Source organism: Cuculus canorus, chromosome Z (genome assembly GCF_017976375.1).
Source record: "Cuculus canorus isolate bCucCan1 chromosome Z, bCucCan1.pri, whole genome shotgun sequence".
NCBI lineage: Eukaryota > Metazoa > Chordata > Aves > Cuculiformes > Cuculidae > Cuculus > Cuculus canorus.
In genome coordinates this window covers 43,069,337-43,084,011 of record NC_071441.1, presented here as the reverse complement: position 1 = coordinate 43,084,011, position 14,675 = coordinate 43,069,337, and the positions used below count along the sequence as shown (strand labels likewise).

Here is a 14,675-nt window from a genome sequence, read left to right as displayed (position 1 = left end):
GCCTTCTTTGGAGAGAAGATGTTGTGCCTGACCTCCACACAGTTCTTATGGCTCAGAAGATGACTTCTGGTGCTGAGTTGTGCTTCTCCTTCCCTTCCCTTCATGCCTCTTGCCTTTCCTGTCACGACAAAGGGCAATTCAACAAACAGCCATCCTGAGAAGTGACAGCATGCACTTGAAGGAGAGGAAAGGATGAGGGGGAGGGTACTCACTGTCACTTCTGACTGTGTAGCAGGATTGTGCAGCTCCACATACCCAGCATCCCTGAATCGAATGCAGCTACAGAGTAATGAAAATTCATATATGCATAATCTTTGCAGGCGTCATCAGTAGTAGGAGGCAAAACAACTTTGAAAACACTCACATTTCAGCCACTCCAAATACTGGAAACATCATTAAATCTTATAATATTCAATTAACCTCGATTTTTTATTTCAGTGCAAAGGAAGACAAAGATTTATGGTATTACAAATGTCTATGTATTGTTGCCATCTATTTTCCCTCCCCCTACTTTTTTTTTCCTTAGGCATTTTGTCCAACTATTTGAAAGACTTGAGGAACAGCACAGTCACCTCCTAAGGAATTCATTATCAAAGGCTGCAACAGAGACAGCTTGCCCCAAGACAGAGGACTACATAAATTTAGTGTTTTATTGGCACCTGTACTACTCAGAATTTATATTTCCAATTGTCTTAGTCTTGAGTCACTGCTGCTCATACCACTCAGTATGAGCAGAGAGGTAAGAAAAATAAGTTCTCATTTAACTATTGAGCTGAGAAATGAAATAGATCAGTTTAATGCACAGCCCTCTCTCCCATAAGACTCTGCCATGATATTGATAGTCTCATTTAGTCTCAGAAATCACTTGGACCCCAAGCTGTATTTATGGAAGTAGAAATATTGTCTGATTTTCAAATTTTGTATGCATGCGCAGAGACAGGACACTTAATCTAGAAACAGCAACGTAATTTTCAGCACAGTGGGATTTCCCTGGTTCTGAAAAAAATTGAAAACTGTCCCTCTGGTTGTAGATCCTTAGTGCTTCAAATGTGTCAGGTACACAGTGAACTCCCTAATCCTCCTTTATTTGTGGTTACCCAACTGATGCCCTAATCTTCCTGCGTATGGGGCTTTTAGGCAATTCTTTCAACATTCATCTCTCTAAAGCAAAGATGTTTAACCCCCAAATATAATACTGAATAAGTTTTTTTAATTCCATTGAACATGTGTTCTTCAGTGTCCCTCAGATTTAACAGGCTCCATATCTTTTCTATGCACTTCCCTTATTAGTAATACACCCTAGTCTTGGTTGATATCCTCACACAGATAATGATAGATTACCTGTCTCTTTTGTGAAGTCAGTCTTTTTTACCACGATGCCCAAGACTCAGCATATTTCCGCCCATGCAGTCACTGCTTTTTATTCCAAAAGCCCCAGGAGATGTTCTGCATCTCCCAGAGAATAAAGAGGAGAAAGCAAGGGGACAAAATACCTAACACCAAACCTGAGGTACTGCTGACTTCATTGCACTTCTGCCTTTCCCCTTATAATTATCTTTCACTTTTCCAATGTCATCTAAAACTGTACAAGTGACAATAACTTGTTTATGCAGGGTGGTTTAACAAATTAGGCTGCATTTGCTGGCTTTAATTCCGTGAAACCTGACATTTCACTATCTAGGAATCTCCTGCATCTTATGCTGCAGCTTGGGCTTTGTTAAACAGCAAACAGAGTCAAAATGCCCTGCATAAGACATGTCGAAGCAGCTTGTCAATAAGTGTCGGGATGTGGAGGGGAGGGAGGGAAAACAAGGAGAGAAACCTTTGAGACACTAATGGTGTGCATCAGGGGAAGGAATCCTCAAGTTTGATTTGAATAGGTCTTATTAGAAGCAACTGCAATTGTGAATCACTGACTGGAGAGACAGTCAGGTTTGATTTGCCTCCTTTTAGTATCAGCTTTCACGGGGACCCACAACGTCTTGCAAGGGATCATCAGGAAGACACCAATTACATGCCATTCCTGCTACTGGAAATGTCTGCTTACCTGCCTGCACCCACAGGCTCAAAGAACATCTGAGCCCTACCTCACCTGTTATTTTCAGCTAGAAAGGCAATATTTGTTCACGAGTGTCCAGGAAGTGAGAAAATACCATCTTTGAGATTTTTTTTTTCTTGTACAGACCTACAAAGTACACTGGATAGGGATTGTAGGAAAATGTGGACAAAGACAGAAGTAGTACTGTTTCTTTTCTCCAGTCACTAAAACGAGTAATGTTAATCTTGCAATAAAGATGATTTTCTTACTATTCACATCAGAAATGTCTCCATGTTTTCCTCCAGAAAAAACATTCCTTTTTCAATGGAGCAGTTTAATGTCAACAAGAGTCAGCCTCTTCCTTCTCACCAAGATCTGAAGAACTTTCATTGGACCAATTAATGAAACTAGTGTGATAGAACCTTCCATAGATGTGAGTGAGTCTTCCACTGCACTTCTTCAGCTATTTGAGAACTGATTTCGGTAACAAAGGAATTTCTGTAAAATGTGGCTATTTATATGCACTCTAGAGAAACAAAGAGGAATTGCTTTTTCATCTCACTGTTCACTGTAAATAATCTAGCCTGTTCCAGTACAAGGTTTGCATCTCAAACTTGTCACCAGTTGTTGACTGTCTAATCAAATTCCCACAGCTCTTCTGGCTACTGCAGCCGACATTGAAACACACACACACACACCCCCCTCAGCCTGTGAGGGGTGGTCATCCTGGCTATCTTGACCTACATCATGACATCTTCATATGATGAAGAGCTGCAAGACATACACGATGTACCTCAGAAAGCCAAAGGTCCAGAAGTGAGCTGGGAGTCATTCCCACATAGGGCATTACTACAATGGGCTTCCCAGGGGCCGAGGGAGAGTGTCTGGCCTGGCCAGACAGCCACTTGTGTCCCAGGGTGACCCAACAGTGTCAATTTCTTCTGCTCCCACTGACTCCGTTCATTTTGGAGCTCACAATCTGGACCACCTCACCGTTTGTGGCCACGTGAAATAACTCCAGCCTGAAGGCCATGCCTGAACTGTGGCCCTCAGTGGTTGATTTGTGCCACAGCATGGCTGCACTCCTGCAGTCCCTGCTGATTTTCAGCGTGTTCATGGACAATGACTGGCATTTTGGCATCCTTTTCTGCACAGCACATGTCTGACAGTGATTCGCTTCCTTTGAAAACGACTGAATAAGAGTTGTTGGTCAAATGCTAGAGTCAGATATGTTGAGTACAACTTTCCATGACTTCAGAGACAATTGTATCACTATAAAGGGTAGAATTTGGGTTTAAGCATTCTAATCCCCCTACAAAATTGGTATTTGAAGTAAAAAGTAGGCTAGAAAGCAAAAAAAGTGATTTGTCTAGTTATTGAATAAGTTGATCAACCTTCCAGCTGTCAAAGGGAAAGCATTAACATCAACATAACAGTCCAGCTCTATTCTACAGATGAATCTCTAGTAATGTCTAGAAGACCGGAAGAGTAGCTCTGTCCACGGTCTTCTGTGTTGAAGGGTTTCTCCCCACTCCCAAAGCCCCTAACTGCTATATTAAACTATTCGACTATGTGAGTTGCCCCAGGCTAGAATTTGCTGGGTGTAATGAAGAGCCCATTAGCGCTACCTCCACAGCTCTTCTGTTGATCTGAAGGTTTGTCTCATTGCTCAGGGACAGCTGAAAATAGTGTCAGGTAACATTTCAGAGCAAAGACTCCTAGACAAGTTTCAGAACAATGCCATGGCAAAGTTTTCCTGTGGGATTACTTACGCCTTCAGTAGGCTAACTTCAGCTTCTAAACTCAATTGCTTAAGCAGTATGTCAGAGACCTAATACCCCACCTCTGTCATTGTCATTAGGGTGTCCAGTACCACCAAGAATTTTCTGTATGTCCTTTATGGAAGTCAGGATTTGACTGTTAGGATTTTTCTTTGTCCTTTCTTTTTCACTTCTCAAGCTTACCACTCTGGAGTACTTGTGGCTGACTTTTTAAAGCAGGAGGAATTCAACTTGTCTCTGAGGAGAGTAGGTGTATTGGATTTATAAGAGTTTTCGTCTTGTTTTCTCCTACTGTCTTGTTGAGGTGAGGGTGGCAGAGAGCATCTTGGTAGGAGTCTTGCAGCTATCCAGGTTTAACCCACCACACCACAGCTGGAAATGCTTATACTGGCTAAAGGTCTACCTCCATAGTGATGTACCTGGAGGCACACCAGGCAGGAGACCTGGTCCTGACACAACTGTGAAGAAAATGGGTTGTAGATATGCAACGGAGATGGAATGAAGATACTTATAATTTTCCTTGTGTTTTTGCCTAGATTTTATTGTCAGAGGAATATAAAATTATTAATTCAGTATAATTCAGATTTTTTTGGTTATCTGTATCTCATACACTGGTAATGCTTTCTTCTTTATATAAACAAGTATTTTCATTCTAATTGACTGCATTAATATTTAAAGAAAATTATTACATGATGAAAGATAAATCTCAGCTTCTTAAATACTTCAGTGATAATCATGTGGTTTTTCCTTTTTTCCTTTGGGTGCTAGCAAAAGAGGAAAAGCCAATGAACATCTGACATTTTTCCCAAAAGAGGTATTCACTTCTGTTTTTGTTAAGAGTGCTCAGATCCAACCATTCACCTTTACTTTAAAGAAAGAGTTACAGATTTCATATCAACCATGAGCTACATGTGCTACAGTAAGTACAAATATATTATTCATATTTTGAATATGAAATTACTATTTATGTAATCCAATTCGTTCTTGCAGAATTGCCTAGGCACATGACTAACCGTTTGCATATAAAAATACATAGTTCTATTTGATCAACTGAGAGCTTATATTTACAAAGTAAAACAGCCTTCCAAATGCTTGTTAACTGCATATTTTAAGCTGTTGATCTATTATTGTTCAGATTGTAGAAACCAAATGCTATATTCCCTGTTTAACCAAAACTTCACTGACGTCTGAATACTGATTTTGTCTCAGTCAATTTTTTCCTTCAAGTCAGTAAGATATATTATTTGTCTTAAGACAGGGTTGTGCCTACTTAGAGGTTACAGATGGTTGTAAAGCAGATTCTGTTTCTGGGAAACAGAATATTTTTTCAGATATTCTGAATTTCCAATGTTTTTTCCAAAACGTTTTCCCAAATTAGGACATCAACATCTCTTTCGGTCACAGTTTTTTAAAAACAAAATTTTGGAGATATTCAGATAATTTTTGCCTTTTCTAACCCTTTCAAACAGAAAATTCCTATCAGATTTTATAGAAGCTGGCACATTCCTGCAAAGGACTGACTTTTTAGTTTAAATGGTGTCTTCATACAGAGTATCCTATAGGAAAACCTTTTTATCTCACAACGTTTACAGGCTTCTCTTCAGAGGTTTACTAGTGCTGCTTCTCCCTGTTGAGGGACCAAAATGCCTTTCCATGATATTTGGTGGGTAATATTTAAAAAACTCTTAAGCATTATTGAATTATAATTATAAATCTACACATCTGCATGAAGGCAAACTCCAGAGTGCAAACTCTCTAACCCTGCTTATAAAAGACCATGGAAGATCCCTGAGTATATTTTATTTTCATTGGCACAGACATCAATTTGGCTTAGAGGCTGCCAGCTTAAGATGGTTTATGGCTTTGTGGCAGGGGATTGAGGTGAGGGAGACAAAGAACACAGGTACATCCGGCCATACTTCTACATGCTGACAAAAACAGGACCATAGAGACTGTCAGAGCACCAGCACCTCCTGGCCCAAAGCTTCTAGGTTAGATCTAAATTGCAATTGAGACTGTTGTGAATTGCGGTGCTCCAAAGGCAGAGATGTTGCAAGTGGTGGGAGGGGGAGATGGCAAAGAGCTTGGCAACACTTCAGCCTTCTCTTAGTTCTGTTAAGGACAAAGAGTTTCCACAGCCCAGTGGTTTCTCAAGTGTCAGGCTAGGGTTTCTTGTTAAAAAGCCATCTCCTGATGTAAGTTTCTTTCTTGGAAATGCAGGTTCAACAACTGTTGAACCAGAGATGCAGCCTGAGCTGACAGCTTCATGCTATTCCCACTTGATGACTTCCATCTGAAGATTTGATCCTATCTTTAAAAAGTCTCTTTAATTAGACAATATTCATTTCATTAACTCTGCTTTCAGAATATAAGAGCTTAACAGCAGGGACTGATTATTCTTTTCAGTGCAATGTTGTTGGGGTTTTTGTTTGTTTTTTTTTTTATGATCGAGTTGGGAAATACTTTTGGGAAACACTTGTTCAAAACAAATCAAGACAAAAAAAAGATTTTTTTTTTTTAAGCCAAGGAATAATACTCAAAAAGAAATATTTTGGCTAGAGAAGGTTGTTCTGGGTGGTACTAACGATGTATCTTTGTTCCTACTCTACATTCAGGGTGATGAGAAGTGCAGTAAACCATTCACCATGGGGTGATTTGGACATGCACACAGATGAAGCTCTCTGCATGCACCCTGATTTATTTTTCTCATCTGTGTTTCCCTTCTGCCTTAGATGGACCCCAAGCCTCTTCGAAACTGATGGTAAACTTTCCATCAACACACATAGACTGTGAACCGGGACATGCAGGCTTGCAGTGTATGTCCATTCAACACACTGAAGTAAAAACAGTCAGTCAGGAGAGTGTGGACAGCAAATGCGCCAGATCCATGCTGCTAATTTGAGAGACGGATTGTTTTGTTTTAAAAGAAAAAAAAAGAACAAAGAAAGGAATTGCCAAGATCTCAGGTAGGAAGGGCTGTAATATGTGAGAATTTCATTAATGCGGGATATAACATTTTATTATATTACATTTTATTACAGCAAGGCAGTGCAACTAATGTGAAATGGTCTGAGAAAGAAGAGATTATTAAACTCCAATTTGATCATTAACCCTTAGGACAGCAATATAAGTGCTATTAGCAGGTAAAATTTTGGCTCCAGCATGTAAGGCTTTCTAATATATGTCTTCACTGAGGCATGCTGAAAAATAAAACATCTTTTTCTGAAGGGCCTGCTTATGCGAAACCCTAGGAGAGAAGGGTGATGCTTCAAAGACACCGGATAAATGGATGCTAAATGTTCAAAAATGCTTCATTATCCATCTGTGACAAAGTTCTTGCTCCCGAGCCTTTGCAGCTCCCCATCTGGAGCTGGATCCCATGTTTGGTGAGGACCTGCCACACTGCCAGCAGGAAGGCTAACCCTTAGCATCACCAGGTGCTGGAGGGCCAGAAGAGATGTAGGAAAGCAGGAGCAGGCAGGATGGGAATAAGTGGAAGCGTTTTCCCTCGGGATGGGGCTGGTGACCCCCACACCCTCCATGAATTTGCTAGCTTTTTATGGTGTTGGGTCAGAAAGTAGAGTCATTCAGCTGAGAGGATGCCAAGTATCAGCACATCAGCTTCTAGCTTCATAGTCACTCTGACTTGTTAGGAAAAGTTCTCACCCAAGGCTTTAAAAAGCTGAGTCATTATTTTAGAGGAATTCTCCACCAGATATCAGGTCTATGGCCACAGACACAGTGCCTCAGATGCACTGCTGATGGAGCAAGGCCCATGCTCTAGTCTTGCACACAGGATACAACCCCTCACTCTGACCAAGGAGCAGCCTGCAGCAGTCTGGATGCAGACCCTGCTGTATGTAAGCACAACCCACAGGGTCACTTGCCCACCTCTAAATATGAGAGGCATTTTGCAAACTTCACGATTTCAGCTCCTTCTTCAAGTGGGTTTCAGTAAATGTGAGCTGTGGCTGTGTAACCTGGCCCAAAGGCAAAAACTTTCCAGGAGATATAATTTCTCAGTCTTATTCTTTGAGGCTTTCTGTTTCTCAGTGTAGGTGTTTCATTATGTTATTTGGCGATTTGGCTCTGGGGGAGTGGTATAAATGTAAGTACTGTTATATAATTTTACTATAGGTTCTGCTTTCCAGCAATGCTCCAATCAATAAAGCTTTTTATCTAATAATCTAGGTGCCTGATAGTATCGTGGTAGCCAGGATCAAGAGCGTGTGACCATGCTATACTACACTGTGAAAGTCTGGCAGCTTTTGCCATTGCATTCTGTGGAGTCAAGATTTTATCCTACAACTCTCAGAAGTGTCTCCATCTGAAAGGGCAGCAGTACACAGCAAGAAGGCTGAGACAGTCCGTCAAGTGCAGCAAAACTGCAAGAAATGTGACTCTTGCAATGGATAAGAGTGCCAAACACTGTATACAGCTCCATTTCCTTTGCTGAAGGATATGTAGAGAAAGTAGCAGGTTGCGTTAATAAGAAGTCATGGCTGAAGAACCTCGACACTGCCATGAAGGAGATAGTTGTAGGAGCCCTCTGCCACTGAGTGCCTGTGTCATTCTGCACAGCTCACTCCTGCTATTTCTCCATTCAGTCCTTATCTAGTCTCTCACATTGGATGCCCAAATGAAGAGTCCACAGCACTATATGTTTTGACTGCATGCTGTGCTATCAAATGCTTCGGATCATGAAAAAACAAGTCCTACCTAGCTTACACTGGGCGCCTAGAGCTTACGTGTGCCTTTTTTCCGTAATATCTTTCTCTGCTCTTCACTCAGAGTTGACATTCTCAGATGCAGCAATTAATCATGGACAGCAGGAAATGGAGGAAACCTACACTGCTGTCTTTAAACAGGGTTTGTGCACTATAAATATGGCATGAGGTGTGTGTCTCCTCTGTAAGAAGGAGAAAAGTGCAGATTAAATGACCACAGAGAATTTCCTGTAGAAAATCAGCTCACATGCACACAGAAAATAGAGTACAAAATTGTAATTAAAACTGTGTTGTAATGAAGATATGATGCTGTGTTAAGATTGTCTCAAACTACAGACAGGCTCATCAGCCATTTAGCACCAGGCATTTGTGCTACTCCTTCCACCAAGGCGAATGTGTAAGGATTAGGCATGATCCAATGCCCAATTGAACTTTTATAGTGGCAGCTAGTACTCTTGAAATGAAGCGCATAACTGCTGAATGTTTTTAATCCAGCTGCAGGAAGTCAAGCAATAAACAACCGGCCACAGAGCTACAGGAGGCAAAAATAACCTGCCACTATCTGCCCAGGAGTTATGACCCAAACCTGCAAGCCCCGAGTCTGGGTCTGCTGCACTGTTGCTGGGTGGCTTCCTATCCCCAGCTCCTCCAGCTTTTCTCTCTGTGTGCACGTACAGTGATGGCAGTTACAGGGAGATAACAGATACCTTTAACCCCATAAGGGAGGAGCTAAGTGATTTCAACCAACACTGACAGGTGGGAGACTCCCTCCCACCTTCGGCAGCACCCCTGGGAGGCCAAATCTCATCAGCACCATGCCGGTCAGTTTCTCTGGCCTGTACAACATATGCCAGGATATGCAGGAAGAGTCTTATGTAGCAAAGGGGGAGGAATTCTCATCCCACGGACATGAAACCTGAGCGTTCGCTCTTTATCTCAGCCCTAAATGTGCCAGGCTTCAGGGCATCTCAGACTACCTCAAAAGCCCTTCTTTTTGAAAGGTAAAGACCTACAACATGATATTTTCCTCTTCTCAAATCTTTCCCTCTAGTGAGACTGTGGTCAAATTTTGGATTGAGAGTGCTTTTCCTTTTGTGATTGATTCTCTTTATGTGGCCTCCAGTGTTCTTTTATGATGTTCTTCTCCTCCATTCTTCTCTACACTTTGAAGTGGTCTTGCATGAAGCAGCATGACATAAAATAAAATGACACTCGTTATTAACATAAATGAAACATTTGGTTTCAATTATCTTCCCTCTCTCCAGTTCTGAGGAGTGAGAAATCACTCATAAACGTGGCGTTTTAAGAAATTTCAGACTCTATGGAGTGAGAGAAATGAAGAAAAACAGGCCTTGAGATATTGAGCTTGTCACAACGTATAAAATGATAATGAGAGAAAAAGAGCCTTGCCCAGGATGCTTCCAAGATGTGTGGCCAGAGTAGCATGGGTTCAAAAATAAAGAACAAAATTAAACACCAAAGCAGATCTGTCCATTAAGAGTTGAATTTAGAATTGGCTCTGCCACTGACCTAGAAACAACCTTCATAAAGTCACTTTGCCTCTTTGCATTTCTGATTTCTCATAGATGGTGATATTGTCTGTTTGACATATGAACAGAGGAACTGAAGGAAGAAAAGATCTCTTTGGGAAAGGTTTTTTCCTGACATATCTCTGTAATGCTCCCAGCTTCAGGAGGATAATTGTAGGCAGAATTCCTCTAACTCCTCCACAACAAGAAAGATGAGCCCATTTTTTTTAAAAAAAATCTTAATCTCTTTCCCAGCTCTGCTAGTTTTACTATCATTTTGTCCCCTCTTCTACTAGATAGTGTTTAACCTTTAGAAATAGTGTGCATGGCCTCTTGAACTGGAGCAATAAAAAGCCTTAACAGTATGCAAAACAGAAATCCATCCAGCTTCAGGGTAGCACAAGCCTATTATCCCAGCTTGTTCCATAAAACCACTGATTTGACAGCCCATGACAGTATGGAATGCAGTTAGCTCTGGGTTTTTTCACCTCTGCTTAAAATTTATCCCATTGAACCTAGGCTGTGATGCTCTGCACTTGGCATTTCTAGGGCTTGCACAAATCTTGAAAGGAGGGCTACAGCAAAACCCTCTTCATGGACTGAAGCACTGGCTGTGGAGTTCAGCAGAAAGATGCCCTTCTCTCCCTTCATTTGAAACAGACTTGATTCACCACAAAACTCTCACTGAGAAATTGTAGGTCCAGGGTTAGATGTGGCTACAATGAGCAGTTTGCTTTATGCAGGCTGCACCAGTGAGAAAAGAGTTGGCTGAGTGCTTTTTGATCCTTGAGAGATCCCTTGTCTCTCCTGAGGTAGAGCAGAGCTGTTTAGAAATTACAACATGTGGATGTAAGGAAGGGAGGGAAGAAAAATGTCACGTGTGGCAGAAGAAATTGTAAGTAAGATAAAGGCTATTACTCATATGAGAGCCAGAATCTCCACCCAAGCTCTCCTAAAAAAAGTTTTTAAGGTAATTGCCCTGTGGCAGAGAGATGGTGTAAACACTCGTGGGACAGCTGCTTCTTTTTGTATTATAAGAGGGATTTATTATAATAAAATCAAGAAGCTTTATAGAAAGCAGGTAATTCTACAGGAAAGGAAAACTTTTTTTTCAGCTTTTTCAGATTTCTGGACGTTATTTTCTATATGATGATCAGAGGGACATCTACTTCTGCAATGTACTTGCAGCAACATTCCCATAGAATGGTGAAGAGCAGAGTTTGGTGCTGAGGTGGAAGTGCATTTGTTGTGCTTACCTTTGGTGTCAGCTTGCTGTGTTGAAAAATCAATAAAGCATGGTGAGAGCAACACACATTTATTTTACCCTGCTCATCTCTTCAGCGGGTGATACTGTGACACTCTCAGTGTCACTTTCCCAGAAGTAGTATAATGCAGGAATGATGGGTCTTTGGATAATATCCCTGGAAAGATGTATTTCTGCCCTAATACTTCAAGAACTTGGAGCTTTGCTTCAGATGTGTCTTAAGCATCCTTGGTATGACAGGGCTAGGAGTAAGAACATTTTTAGAGGAGTGGAGTAGCCATTGAACATTACACACAGAAAAGAAATTTGGATGTGTTCATCCATCTTGTGACCAACATGGTCTTAAGCCAGGGTTGGATGATAATAATCAAATTTTGGCACAGCACATAGTGCTAACTGGAGTGACAGAAGTGGGTTTTCAGGCAGCCTAGCTCTTCCTGCCCACCTCCTTGATGGTGCCTGGGCATTAACCATGAATAAATCTGTGACAGCCGAAGCTTGCTGCCTCCCATCTGAGTCCTTCACAGCAGCATGTCAAATGCTGCTTTATCACTTCTGGTGAAAATGCAGTTCCATGTTGACAACTCCTGCAGGCAGGCAAAGACCAGGAGCCAAAACTGCTGACCCTTTGCAGTGCCTGTGTCTTCTAATACACTCTTTGCCGGCTACTATGAGAAGGTAGTGGGCATAGAGCACTGGACTGGGTCTGGGAAAATCCCCTTCTCCTTACATTCATGACATGAGGCCAATTACTCCATCTCACTCCTCTTTCACCTCTTCTCCATGAGGTCTCTGAGGTGAAGGATGCAGGTGGAGAATATGTCCCTGTCAGATTATAGCACCCATGGGAATCAAACACTCAAAGGTAGTCCAGTTTTTCAATCCCTGGGGCTCCACATAGGCCTCATTGAATTTCAAAATAAAATACAATGCTGCAAAATGATCATTTTCCTGTTAAAATAAAGTAATTTCGAGGCAGGTAGGGACAAGGAATGTATTTTTAGGGAAAAAGTGTTTGTCTTGTTTTCTGCTTGCAGAGATTTCTGTCTTGGTGTGTAGGGTGGGAGAATATGTTCTATAAAATCAGGACAGATGACGTTTTACAAATAGAAAGCCAAAAATCTTCACAGAATGCATAAAGATCCAAAGGCTTTGAAAGGGTGTTTCACTTAGGTTTTAACAGAGATTATTAATACAAGTATGTCACATGATATTAAATGCAGTTGACTTTTCTTTTTCCTTTGTTTGTTGTTAATAAATCTCCGAAGATAGGCTTTCTGAATATATTATACTTCTGCACTTGGTTTCTTAAATGAGTTGAATAAGCAATGTTTTTCATTAGAGACCCATAATCATTAGCTTTGCCTGCATCCCACTGCACAAGGAGCAAAGTCAGAAATGTGCCACAAATGCACCGTTTCCTTTCTCCCAGAAAACCACCTTCCATCCTCTGCCAGCTTTTACCTCCAGCCTGGTTTTCCACCACCAAAGAGCTGCCCATAAGCCCAGGTTTCCTCCTTGGCACAAACTGTTCCAGACCTCCCTCCTCTGAAGGCTGCAAGTCTTCATTTCTCTGCCTCTAATTACCTCTGTCATTTAGCATGCAATTACAAAGGGCTACTCAGATACACACCAGAGCATGGCCAATGCATTCCCCACAAACAATAAACTGTCACCTTTGCTGCGGTGAAGTCCCCAGAACATGGCACATGTACTACCTCCAGGAATTTGGCCCCATTGGTTTGTCATCCTGTGCAGCTGGGGAATAAGAGGTTTCTATTGAATGTCAGCTCTTATTTATTAGAACTTGCAGTCGAACAATAGCCCACACACACAGAGCATCTGATGGATAAAAAAATATGCATGCAACTCCGTAAACACCTCAGCCTTGCTTTTGTGTGTGCATAACTGCCAGAGACACTCTCTCCTTCATACTCCACACACTATTTTTAGACTTCTGCCTATTAACTGCTTTTATTCTCTGGATTGCTATTCCTCTTCCCTGAGAACCACAAAAAGCAGAAATACAGGCTATGTTGAACTGCCACACTCCTGCAGAACATTTCTCTGTTTAAGCAGATACTATCTTCCAGTGCCATGCTATTTTCTGCTCATCCTCTCCAGCATGGGTGTACCATGAACTGCCAGTGGTTTATAACAGATAACAGACCTTCTGTCTGTTTTCGTGCTGTAAAGTAAAAAAGCAGCATAGAAGATCCATATGTCTTTGGGAGGAAGAGGTGGAGAGGACAGGAGGCTGTAAGTCACCAATGTTATCCAGTTCAAAAGCAGAAAATTTTGAAAAAAAGGGAATGTATTCCTTGTAAGCAACCATCTTCTGAAGTTTCATGGAAACTCTCCTGTTAATGATTTTAGATCTACTTCTGTCTGGAAGAATATGCAAAAGATGTAGGAGCAACAAAACTGTTGTGTGATACTAAGAGTGATATCCTTATACATAGGTGGAGGTACCCTTCCTTGCCTCTCCATGGAACTGAAGGAGTCTTCTCAGCTTCTGGAGCCAATATTGTGATTCCTAGGAAAGTGATTGGCAAGTTCTCGATCAGGCTTGGGCTAAACATGAATCGTGAAGAAGTCACAAAGCATGTTGAACACTACATGAGCAAAAAGTTTGCAGAGCTGCATAGCCTGAACAAATTCAGAGTGTACTTAGGCCATGACGGAAAACTCTGAGCGTCGATCTTCAAACATCCCTAATACTTGGGTAGAAAAGCCAAGAAGACAATTTTTGGAATTGAACTAGACCTGATGAGGGATGGAGGAAGCATTTCCTTACTTTTCAAGAAGCAACAGGCAAGTATGTCATGCTGCATCCTGTTGGAGCTGCAGATGATGATGCCCACTCTTAAAATGAAATATCAAAAAACTATATTTGCCTGGTCTAGTGGGAGGTGTCCTTGCCTATGGCAGGGGAGTTGGAACTAGATGATCTTTAAGGTCCCTTCCAACCCAAACCATTCTATGATTCTATGATTCTATAGAAAGTTTGCAGATGAGACAAATTGCTTACAGTGTCCCACCAGAAGAAAACTGCTTTTCAGGATGGAAAGACAGTTTTGGTAGAGGAAATTGTCACTTTTTGGAAAATCCAGAAAGAAGGAGATTGCAAAAGCTGGGACATGATTGGAAACGTCCTTATAGAACTTGCCAGGACTCCTGCCTTCCCAGACTCACCTTTAAGGAAGCCTAAAGGCAAAGGAAGGGCAGAAAAAACAGGAGAGGTCCTGTCGTTCTCAGCATTACCTGATGAGGAGTCCCGATAGCAAAGTAGATTTTTGCTTTAAGAGATGCCACCTAAAATCTAGGCTTATATGC

At 41.4% G+C, this 14,675-nt stretch overlaps 1 pseudogene; it reads left to right on the top strand.

The window, feature by feature from the left end:
* The first annotated feature begins 2,785 nt into the window (after nucleotides 1-2,785).
* On the top strand, nucleotides 2,786-14,245 carry LOC128850443 (cytosolic non-specific dipeptidase-like; annotated as a pseudogene).
* Nucleotides 14,246-14,675: the final 430 nt, after the last annotated feature.